This window comes from Molossus molossus, unplaced genomic scaffold, assembly GCF_014108415.1.
Source record: "Molossus molossus isolate mMolMol1 unplaced genomic scaffold, mMolMol1.p scaffold_m16_p_4, whole genome shotgun sequence".
Lineage (NCBI taxonomy): Eukaryota > Metazoa > Chordata > Mammalia > Chiroptera > Molossidae > Molossus > Molossus molossus.
In genome coordinates, this window is record NW_023425377.1 from 108278759 (window position 1) to 108291623 (window position 12865).

The 12865-nt window shown below is 39.6% G+C and overlaps 1 protein-coding gene across 1 annotated transcript in view; it reads left to right on the plus strand.

The window, feature by feature from the left end:
* NR3C2 (nuclear receptor subfamily 3 group C member 2) overlaps window positions 1-12865 on the plus strand; it is a 311485-nt gene that overhangs the window by 124645 nt on the left and 173975 nt on the right. The window lies entirely within an intron of this gene.

The following is a 12865-nucleotide window of genomic DNA, read 5'->3' on the forward strand; positions in this document are numbered from 1 at the left end:
GCAAACATGGTTTTTAATTGCCAAATATTTCAGTACTCTTAAGAAGCATGTTTTCCACATAATATACTATTACAGTAATGCATAATAAAATCATTAATTATTGTACACTCAGTTCATATTTAAATTTGCCTTCATTGTCTGAAAAGTGCCTTTTTATAGCAGACTTGTTCAAACCAGGATCCAGTCAAGAATCATATATTTCATTTGTTTTTTATGTCGTATAAGTTTCTGTTAGTATATTTGTTTCCTACTACCCACCTTCATTTATTCTTGTGCACATTGACTTGTTACAGAATGGAACCTATTTTAAATTGGTGATTTTTTTTCCCTTTTAGCAATAAAGTTATTTATTCACACTAGACTCTCGCACCAGAAACCTAATATATTAAGTGGAAGGCATGAAATGGATAAAATAGAGACATCTGCTCTGATTTAGACAGGTCTGACACACCTGTCTCCCCAAAACACCCCATCCCTAGTCCCAGCCATCTTCTTGGTAGAACCCCTAGGTTTGGCACAATTTGAAGCCTCTGTTTTATTTATTTCTTAATATGATTTTTTACAGAGAGAGGAAGGGAAAGAGAGATAGAAACATTGATGTGTGAGAGAAGCATCCATTGGCTGCCTCTTGCACGCCCCCTGCTGGGGATCGAGGCTGGACATGTTCCCTGACCAGGAATTGATCCTGGACCTTTCAGTCCATGGGACGACATTCAGTCCACTGAGCCACAGTGGCCAGGCTGCAGCACCCTATTTAAATTAGAGGTGATTGAGCCTGAAAGACGGAGTAGGAAGATAAGAAAGAAGCAGACAGAGTGAACAAGAGAGAAAAATAAAGTAGCTGGGCAAGATTCAAATCTTTCAACCTTTTGTGTTCTCCTGAGCAATTGGCTGGTTCCCAGGAACCATGTGCTGAACGGAGGGACGAGGGCAAGTTGGCTGAGGGGCCCCTTGTTGGCATTTATGCCACGAGCCAACCTCTTCCTGACTATTCCTGTTAGAACGACAGCTCCTCATGGGCAGTGTCTAGAACAATGCCTGGCACTTCAGCATGCTCAGTTAATGCTGCTGAGTGCGTTTATGAATTATGAGTGAACTGATTGTTACAGAGCCCCAGTGTTGTGTCAGGCTTTGGGGTGCTCACATAATTAATATGTTCATGCATTACTAGGTCCTTATGAGATAGCTGTTTTTGTCACCATCTTATGTATGAGCAAACTGAGCTACAGAGAAGTTTGAGTGTGCCTGAAATTACTCAAACCAAGGTCTGGGAAACTCTACAATTCACCTCACTGGCTCTACTGGAACTAGAAATGGCCAGGAGAGCCAGGTTTTAATTTTAGTTTTTCTGCATGCTGTTTACAGATTGTTTCATTTTATGGATTTAAATCACTTTTGTTTTCTATTCTTTAATCCCTTTATGAAAAAATGTAGTTAGTTAATTATGTTTTCATGGATCAATTTTGAAGGTTAATTTGACAGAAGTAAGCACAAGTGTTGTAGAAAAAAACTCAAGCTCTATCCCGAAGTATTATCTACTATCTACCACAATGTTTAACATGCGGCTGGCACTTTTTAGCTTCTTGTCTGACATTGATAACTTCTGAATGATGGAGTGTATACACGTCATTCAGTGCATGTTGTGATTTTCTAGGACCATGTAACCAAAACCATTATATAATAGTCATGATATATACCCAGAGAAGTGTGTGAAATGTTTTGTACCAGAATTTAATTGACTATACTAGTGAGCTAAAGTGAAAATAATATGGTACCTGATCATTGCATCACATAGTTTTTTGGTTTTTTTTTTAATGGTATTCACCTTAATGGAATTTAAATTTAAGTATAGTAATTTTATAGGAAAACTTTGGCAGTTTAAGTTGGCAATTCCAAATAGGCCCTCTTGTGTTCACCAAAGTGTTCTTCCAAAAATAAATGAGTAGGCTGGCATTGTGTTTTAAACATCAAGCTCATTTGGACTAATTATATAAATCTAAAAAGCCATGGGCCAGGCAGCAATCCAATTTGACTAGATGATGATCAGTGAGATTGTAAGACAGCCTGCTGAATGGTGCCCATCAAGCTAATAACCTGAAGGCATTGTGTCCAGAAGGACAGTGCCTGGCAGGGCATCAGATAGGAAGCCTTCCCAATGCTTAATAAGGGGCTTGTGCAAGCTTGCAAAGGAGGGTACAGAGTTAGAAACAGTAGTAACGTCTCTGATCGGAATTCAGAAACATCAGAGGGGAAGAGAAATGGTTACCATGCATAGTTAGTAATTCTCTGTTAAATAATGGGAAGCTGGGGTGAGCAGCCTCATGGTGGTCATCCCTTATTTGCTCCTTATCTCTAGTTTTTGTTTAATAAAATGAGAGTGCTACATTATGCGGAGCTTCCATTTAAATTACTTGGAATTAGCCTTCTGCCACCAGAGAACAGGAAAGGCAGATGCAGAATAAGAATGGGGTGCAGGCAGGAGAGATGGAGCACTTGCCTCCCTCTGAGGACTTCGCTTTCAGAAAAGACTCACGATTCCCTCTGTACATGACGGTAAGGTATCAATGGGCAGAAATGATGTTATGCGCTTTTTGCTGTAACTGAGTTCAGTTAGTTTGTTTATGTTAATATTTTTAAAATAAGAGGTTGAATTTATTATAAAATGCTTTTATGGTATAACAGAGATTTCCTGACCCCTCTGTTCCGTCTGATGCCAAGGAAAGGCTGTATGAACCTGTCGAGAAAACTGGGTGCTTGACAGGGGTGTGACTTCCTCGTCTTGATTGGATGATCTGTGGTTATCTCTTGGTATTGTTCAGGGAAAGGGTACATCTCTCCTTCATGCAGATTCCGTTGGATGAGCTGAGAAGGATCTGCAGGCCATCTCATGAAATTACAGATTTGCCTCAACTTTCTTTCAGTGACCATCTGGTCATTGCGAAACTCCACATTGTTCATTGCAGAAGCGAGTCACAGAGAATTCCTGTTGCTGTAGCCTCTGAACAGTTGATGCGTATAATCAGATTATTTTCCTCAGCATTGTGCAATCTGATTTTTACTGACCTATACATTCATGCGCCCTTGCATGAAAATACCCCAGAAGAGAGCAGAGACAGATTTAAAAGCCATTTAAAAGCTGGGATTGTTAAAGGTGATTCCTAGTTTGCTCTGTTAGGGTTATGAACAGGCTTTATAATGTTCTAATGTCTGAATAGTTCAGCATTACTCCAAGAAAATTGTATTCGTGTTCACTGTGGTCTTTCACAGTGTTTAAACTGTTGGCAGAAATTTAAATAGCAGGATTATTTGTGCTACACACCCAGGTTTGTCCTGTAATGTCACTTCAGATAAAGCAAAAAATTTCCAGTTACTCCTAATTAACATTACTGCTTCCCAACTTTCCTAGTCCTGTGTTAATTATAAAACAAATGATATGTGAAATTTCACTTGTTTTTCATCTTTTAAAACACACATTGTAAAACCACTCTTTAAATTAAACTACCGTGTTATTATTGGTCCTCTAGAATAAATTCCATGAAAGAGAAATGTACGTTATAACATGCCATAAGTGTTTAATAGACTCATGGAAATTATGCAAAGAAGCATCAGACTTTTTAAGGTAACAGTATATTTGATGGTGATGAAGTTACCTTGTCATATCCCCAGTGGAAATGACAGTAAGGCAGCTGGGGTGTGTGCACACGTAGGGAGTTTTCTATGTTTTTTTTTTTCTTTATTGATTTTAGAGAGAGAAGAAGGGAGAGAGAGAGAGAGACAGAAACATCGATGAGACAGAACATCGACTGGCCTCCTGCATGTCCCCCACTGGGGATTGGGTCACATCTTGGGCATGTGCCCTGACCAGGAATCAAACCGACAACCTCTTGGTACACGGGTTGATGCTCAACCTCTGAGCCACACCAGGCCGGGCGGGAGTTTTTTCATTTCTAACATTGCAGTACGCGTCCCCTCTTGCCTCTGGGATGACCGGCTCGTTGCTCTTCACGTTGGCAGCAGTGGAATCGCACAGGCTCAGCCTTGTTCTTCAGGACAGCCAGCGTCCTTTGTCTTCCATGACAGAAGCGAGGCATTGGAGCGCCCTGAGCCATTGTGAATGCGTGCATTCCCTGACAAAGGCTGCCACCGGGAAATCACTCTGTTCTTGGGGTGGAACACGTGCCGGGCCCTGGTCTGCTGACATCCCGGGTTCACTTTTTCAGTGTGGTAGGGACCCGTGACAGCCCCAGGGTAGGCTCTCAGAGCTGCTCCACCTCCCAGCAGACAGCTGGACTCTGGAAATGAACCATATGTTGTACGATCCAGAGAGACCATTGGCCCCTGAGGTTGACTAGCCTGAGTTCAAGTCGGCTTCTGCCAGGTACCCACTCTGTACCCAGAGGGTAGGTATATTTTGCTTTTTCTGGGCCTGAGTGGCTCATCTGTAAAATGAGAACAGTGATCTGTAGCAGGAAGACTTGTTTGTAGAATTAAATAGAAGAATGCATGGAAAGCCTCTGGCCCCTTCAGTGCTGTTAGGTTCAGCGCATGTTCATTTCCTCCCTCTTCCCTGGAAGGTCAAAAGGTTTGGACAGTGGCCTGGGATGACAGTGCTGTGGGCCAGTGTGCCATCTGATGGCAGACAGCACTAATTGGAGCTCTGCTTGTCAGTGTAAAATAAAGCTGGGCTCCCGAGATAGAAAGTCATGGGTCTTTCCCCTTCCTTGCTGGTCAGAAGGCTGTAACAGTGAGATTCATAACAGCGAGATGAACCAGCAGGAATCCGTATAGTAAATAATCTGAATGTATTTATTCACTTACCTGATTTATTACAGAAAGAAAGAAATCTATTATTCCTCTAAGTCAGCGATTTTCAACCTTTTTCATCTCATGGCACACGTAAACTAATTACTAAAATTCTACAGCACACCAAAAATATATTTTTTTGCTGACCTGAAAAAAAAAAAAACCACAACAGGTATAATTCTGATTCATTCACATGAGACGGCTGTCATTGTGTTGGCTGTTGTCATTTTATTCTACAGTCTAAGGGAAAAGAGGTCAGTGCCCCTGACTAAATAGTCAGATACTGCATGTTTTAAACATTCTTGTGGCACATCGGTTGAAAATCACTGCACTAAGTGAAAGGAAAGATCGCTGGCCAATGTCCAGACTTGACTCTGCCATGAGCTATCTGGAAACTCAGACGTGTTCATCTGTTCTCTGGTTCACTCATCCGTGCATTTACGTCAGCCAACATGTATTGCGTATTAATATGTGTCAGCCCTTTTGCTGGGGACCCAATGATTAGTGGGTCAGCCCAGTACGCTAAAGGAGTCAAAAGACTTACAGGGGATACATATGTGTGCAAAGAAGAATCCAGAGGAATAAATATTAGTAGAGGTCTGTCCACACTGAGCCCCCCTCCATGCCCCTTTTGTGCCCCAGGTGTTCACCATGACACTGCCCCATTCTTTACAGCCTTTCCTCTCACATGGTTTAAGTTTGTGGTACGAGGTCAATAAATATGTCCTCAGTGAATTTAAATGGCATGGGAACACCTTGGAAGTAGCCATCACCCACGTGGTAGAGATGGGCTGGTTACCGTCCATGGCCTGAGTTGTCTTGTGACAAGAAGGGATCCGTGTCCTTTTGAATTTCAGTGGTTCCTACTATAAAAAATTGAATAATGATTTACCAGAAACTGATGTAATCAAATATGAATTAATGAACTAAGTGATTTGTTGTCTAGGCAGCAGTTAGGAATTAACCAAGAACTGAATTATAAGTCTCTGTTTTTTTTTATTGTATAGGTTGCATAATTAGCATGTTTTGTTAGATTCTGAAAGTGAGAAAAATTTTAAGTACCTTTTGCCAATTGAGTTGCAAAAAGAGGCAGAGAAGGAACTGAATGTATGACTACAAATGCAATTCAACTTAGAACAAGCATCTCAATTTGAATGTGTTAATACTTTTTTAGATTTCTTCATAGTCTTTCAAGATTCTTAAAACACTCGTCAGCAGCCGTGGAGTGGAAAACCTGTGGGAAGTCTCGGAGTCATTGGCACTCGGAGTCATGCTTCCCTTACTAGTGGGCCTTTTGCAAAATATTCCTTGGCATGAAGGAAGCAATATTTATAAATTCTAAGGGTTATAATCTTGGAAAGTTTAATATTCCTTTGAGAAACCTCATTAATGTTGTGTAATGTTGTGACTTCCACAGAAATTACTGTTTTCTGATCTTCGTAGTTATATGTAATGGCTAAAATTGGTTTACTGACCATACTCTTAAACAAGGTTATTCTAATTTTTAGTTACTCAAAGTTGTAGTCTTCCTCCACCTGCTTCTTCTTCCCTTCCAAACGACCCAGTCACTCTGATCGTTTCCTGTGTGTTTGCACTGGCAGCACACAGAATTTTTTAAATAATTTTTCCTTATCCTTTGCTAGGTGTGATTTGTTTTCACAAATCTATGCTTCCTTTCTTTTGCTTCAAAACCTCTCACTCCATTGCTTTCTACCCTCATATCCCGCACATGGTTCTTCGCTTTCGTTCTCCTTTGTTTCTCTTCTCAGCTTTGAAATCCCACTCTTCCTCCTAACGGCATGTTTCACTCATGTGTATCTTCGGTCTTTCTTGCTAGTCTGTCTTCCGTCTGCCCCTGCCTTTAAACCTCAGAAGACAGAGCTAGGGATTGAATGAGATGATATTTTTTTACTTTGGTCCACAGAAGATAAAGAAACGGTATCTGTTTTTTGTATGGTGCCATCACATCCTATAATTCCTTAGAATTGCTCTTTAATAATTCTTTAGATTAATCTTGCCAAATGAGTTTTTAGGCAGTTTCCTGGTATCTCTGTTCTTTTTTAGTATCTACACACACATGCGCGCACACACACACACACACACACACACACATACACACAGTCTGTTTTTGGACTTTCTTCTTTGTTTCCTTCGCCTTCTCAGCGGGGTTCTTGTCACCATCGTCTGTGTTCTCTGTATTCTACTAACTTGCTCAGTAAATGCTGGAAGAATAGCCTGTGTGACTTTTCTACTTTTATTCTCTGTCGCACTTATACTGTAAGACATGTTCGGCTTGCATGCATATTTATTCTGAGCAACTTTCCTTTGGATTTTCCCATTACATAAAATGGTTCTATTTTTCATTGTTGTCCAAGGCTACCATGTAGTAAACAAAATAATCTAAAAGAGATATTCAGAAAAGTTTATGAAACCTTTCAGGTGTTAAAATCTCATCTGTACATCAAGACCCACCCCAAGTGTTAATGTCTCTAAAATGAATTAATCTCTTCCTGTTTGCTTCCATGATACAATTTCTGTACATTTCACAGTATTAATGTAATATATGGTTATCTTTATACGTATATGTGCTTCCCTATTAGTTCCTTAAATCGTCATTGCATCTCCTTAGACAGTTCGCATGATGATGCCTCACATAGCATAGAGGCCGCTGGAGGTCCGTCAGACTGCACTGGGAGGTGGAAGGAGGGTAGACAGTGGAAATCCAGAGAATGCTGACGTGGAACCAGGTCTGATCCAAGGCGAAGGCAGAGAGGAGCAGTGGAGCCGGGGGCTAAGGTCGGAACTCAAGTTGAGAAAGCACGAAGTATAGGACGTATCTCAGAAAACACTGACTTTTGAAGCTTTAAAATACATAACGAGTATTTGATGCTTTGCAATGGAATTTTCTGAATTGTGAAGGAAAATGTAAATAAAAATATACGGTAATGACTGAAAGTGAGTAAATGTACATAAAGTGCTCATTTTTTAAATTAGGAAAGGACACAGAAGTTACACAAAGCCATAGAAGAGCTTGATAATGTTTGAATGGGTTATAACTTTTGTTTCAATTAAGGATAATTGACTACAGTTCAAACAGTTATCCCTCATTTGCATATAACCACAGACGCTAGTTTGATGGAAGGAAATTAAAAATGCTTTCTCTTCCCTTTTACCCACTTCTTTCCCATGGGGCTAACTAGCTAGTGCCAGAGTCTCTTCTCTTCTTTGGAGATGGTAATGAAACAAGTAACAAAAGGAAAAACAGAGGGAGGCCAGCGCCATGACAGCTTGAACTTAGGGACCTGGGGAGCAAGAGATAATGACGTGTCAGGGGGAGATGAAGGTGGTGACCCACTCTGGGTGGAGTTCTCAAGGAAAAGGAAATGGATTGTGCCCACACCTTGGCCCAGGGAGCACAGGTGGCCTGGGACTCAGACTGTTTCTCTTTCTTGCTTTTCTCAACTGGTCTCCACCCCTTCTCTCAAATATATACACATCTATATATCTATCTATATATATACACACACACACACACACTCGTGTGTGTGTGTGTAAAAAATATATATATACACCCCCACACACACATATATATATGTATACATACATATGAGTGTGTGTGTGTGTATTTATCCTCACCCGAGGACATTTTTGCACTATCATCAGATAGAGCGGGAAGGAGAGAGGGAGGAAGAGAGAGAGAGAAACATCGATGTGAGAGAGACATATCAACTGGTTGCCATCCACATGACCCCAACCGGGGCTGGGGACAAACCACAACCGAGGTATGTGCCCTTAGCGGGAACTGAACCCAGGACTCTCCAGTCCACAGGCCGACATTCTAACCTCTGAGCCAAACTGGCCAGGGCATTCTCAAATATATTTTAACAATACAAAATAGCATGAAATAAAAATTAATGCACGTAGGAATCTGTTTCTGTTACTGTAATGTGGGTTTCCCAGAAACAGTATGTACCTGTGTATACCGTGAAACTATTAATTCTATTACTTGATACACTACGCAAGGCAAAAGCCCTGTCTTGTTATCTCTAAGCATTTTTCTTTTATATAATTGACATTCTTTTTGATATTGTTCATACCTTTCTTTCTAGATGAACAGATAACTGTGTTTATAAACTGAAAAATTGCAGTCAGTTTTTACTCCAGGGAAATTGGATCATATTAACTCTGATAGTAGTTAGTAGAAAATGCACTTCAGAAAAATTGTAAGGATACATAATGCTTTAAAATTTCTTTGAACAGTCGTTGAAAACTAGATTTAACCTCCCCCAGGAGCTCAGCAAAATTCTATTAAAGGGTAAGTTTATCTACTGTTACTAAGTTTTCATGTTTCCTGATGTAAACAGGTTATTTTAAGGTAAAAATAAGATAAAATTACTATTTTACAAAGTGTGGTAAGGAATGACTACAATGCTTGATTGGATTCGAGTTAAATTCTTACTTTGTCCTACACTGAGGATGATGGGTGCATTTTATGTTTATATATAAATCTGTCAACATATACATTATTGTTTTGTAAAGACTCTGAACCCTTCTGGTTGATACTCTGAGCTGTAAGACTTAGGGTTGGGCTTTGCTCATATTTTATTTTTGAATTATTAGTCATGAAAATTGTTTCCTCTTTTCATAAACCTGGCAGAAAATGCATCTTCTTTATAGTTACAGCACTTCCAATAACAGGAAGTAAAGAAATTTAAGATTGTGCTCATTTAAAACTGCTCTCCAAGTTTGATCCTAATGTTATCACTTATTATTTTGCTTTAGACTAACAATTTCTGAAATTTTCCGCCAACATCTTAGGGTGAAATTTACCCACTTCACGCCAAGAAATCAGTCTTGACTTTTCCCCTCTTTGACTGTATTTGGGTTCAAAATCTAAGACTGATGTGAGAGCCAAAGTGTAAAAAAATAATAACTGAGTAGTTCTCGTTTTAAAGAACACAGACTTTCTCACCTGTGTGGCTCAGTGGTTGAGCGTTGACACACATGCACCAAGAAGTTGCTGGTTCGATTCCCAGTCAGGGCACATGCCCAGGTTGTGGCCTGAATCCCCTGTGGGGGGCATGCAGGAGGCGGCCAGTTGGTATTTTCTCTCATCGATGTTCTGTCTCTTTCTCCCTCTCCCTTCCTCTCTCTCTCAAATCAATAAAGAAAAACAATTTGAAAAAAATAGAATACGTCTTTCTCTCTTTACATAGTAGTATGCAAGATAGTAGTCTGCATATGTTACATTTGGGTGTATACATGTGTTTTAAGTTTGAAAAGTCAGTGCCTCTCTCACCAGATAAAATTTCTTACAGAGGTATTTCTTGACAAGGTCATAAGAAAAACAGCTTTCTTGAAGGGTGAAGTGTTTGGGGTATGATAGGGGGGAGATCCAGGCATTATCCCAACTTTTAAAAAATATGTTGTTTTATTTATGGTCATAGGTTCAGATTTAGTCTCTCCAAGTTATCATTTGTAATCAGACCAGGGTTTTCAGAAACTTTTACGTTATGACTTAGCAAATCTAAATACATACTGTCTTCAACTTACAAAATCAGCTGCATTACTATTTTTTGATTGATTGATTGATTTTAGAGAGACAGGAAGGAGGGGAAAGAGAGAGAGAAATCGATTTATTGTTCCACTTAGTTATGCAGTCATCGGTTGCTTCTTGTATGTGCCCTGGCTGGGAATCGAACCCGCAACCTTGGCCTATCAGGAGAATGCTCTAACCAACAAACTACCTAGCGAGGGCCAAAATCAGTTGTACTTCAAAACTTGATTCTCTAAGTCTTTGAAACATGTCCTTAATGATAGCTTCTTTAAAATGTTATTCGTAGCATCGAGTTCCATCTTTGGATGCTAGGACTCTGTTTTCGTTTCCTCAGGGAATATGCTTTGGCTCCCAGGGGGGCAGCTTGTACCACGACTGGAGCTGTGGGCTTTCCTCTCCGGAGGTCCTGGAGGTGTAGAGTTCTCCCCTGCCTTCCCGGCTCTGGGCCTTTGCAGTTGGCTTCGGGCGCTGGTGACCGGCGTGGCCGCCGCCACGGACTAGCAGGACTTTGGCTTGCGTGCTTGGGTGCGGCGGGGTAAGGGGAGCAGGCTTCCTGAGCTGTGGATTACTTTCAATCCGGGCACCATTTGTAAACTTTTATTTCCTGTTATTCACTTGAACTTTGCAGCACTAATAAAAGAACACACATCATTTTGATTTAAGTTAATTTTTTAGAGATTTGGATAGCTTATTATACTATTGAAAATCATGTGGGACTTTGTACGCCTATGAGGATGACCCATTGCCATGAGGATTCTGGGGCGTATTATTTTCTGAGCAGTGAGGACTCATATCACCTTAATAGTCTTTAACTGTCCTCTTTGGATACTCATTATCTTGCTTAATAGTACAAAATAACAGACTTGAATCTTTTAGAGCTGAAATTTAAATTTTTATTGATGACAGTATTCCATTTTGTGGGATTTCATGCTAATTCTTATGAAAAAATGGGTGCTATTGATCTTCGGGTTGCTGCCATATATCTGGCTGCCCTAGAAAATATTATCTATGAATGTTGTGGTTGAAAAGTTGATTCTAAAGATCATTTGAAACAAATGCTACTATTGGTATTATCAAGATAACACACAGTGAATTATGTCCAGTTTTAATCTTGCTTGAAAGACTAGACAAACAAATATAATTAGGTTTTTTCTAACTTGAGTAGAAGTAGCTGTCAGTATTGTTGAAACTTTTTATGGAAGTGAAATTCATCCCTGGGTTATAGTGTTGTTATAACTTAGCAGTAAATCATTCCATAGTGCAAAAGACAATAGTACAACTCTGCCTTCCGATACCTCAGTCAGGTGTTAGCCCAGTTTTTATGGGACAGTTAATAGGAAATTGTGAGACTGTGGTACACTCCAGAGCGCCTGGACTTGTTCCTCAGGAACCGCTGATTACTGACGGGGAAAGGGAGGGTGGCCATACTCACTGCTTTTCATCCGGTCCCACGGCGAAGCAGACACCATTACGCAACTGTTGTTAGCAGACTGTATGGAGTCCCTATCTACTTCTGGGTAAGGTTGGCTGAGACTTTACCTATCATTTGGAATAGGAAACCCTGTCTCTGTATTACGGTAACACCATTATTTGTTTAAACTTATACTGGGTCTTTTATCTTTATGCAACTGTGAATAATAAGAGTAAATTCTCCCATTTTTTGGTCTTTCAGTACTATATTCTGGGTTGACTTCAAGATCTATCAAATACACATCATAAAACCCATTACATCAGAGTTGTGAGTGTTTAAAAAGTACTCCAAAGACTTATATGTAGTTAAATGTATCCAAGTTAATCAGAGCCTGCAATTACTAATTTGTATGCAGAGTTCCAGTAGTTCATACAAAATCATCAACAAAACAGATTCCCAATACAGTGGCACCCTGCCCTGAACTTGCTCCCCTCCCCCTACAGGCATATTCTCAGGTCATTGTTCACGGTAAGGACTCGAGGGTTCTGCCCCAGGTGGCACTCTTCTCTTAGGTTTATTGTACTCTGTATATTTTAGAATGATTTTGACACTGGTTTTCCGAAAATGAAGTTTATGAATAATAATCAAGTAGTACTTTGGAATGTCATAAAGCAAATTATCCCCTTTTTCTTACGATTGCATTTTATGTGACTCATACATAATGTGTTTATTTCAATAAGCCTATGTTGAAAATTTTTCCCTCTATTTCAAGAATTGTAAATTGAATGAGAAATTTGTTTAGAGTTGCTTGGTAGCTCTTACCTCTTAGGAATTTCAGATTTTTTTCCTATTAGTTGTATGAGTGACATGTGGTTATTTATTTTTGTTATATTTCATATGGTTTATAATATAACATTAGCTTTATCTACTTCATAGCAAATTTAATTCATTATAAACTTTGTTTTACTTTTCTAATTTAAATTTTGGAAATATAAACAATTTTTTAGCTTAATTTTCAATCTCATAAAGTCATTTTTTTACCCTACAAATGTACAGTTGACAATTCTTTCTTCTATCCTAACAAATCCTTTTTC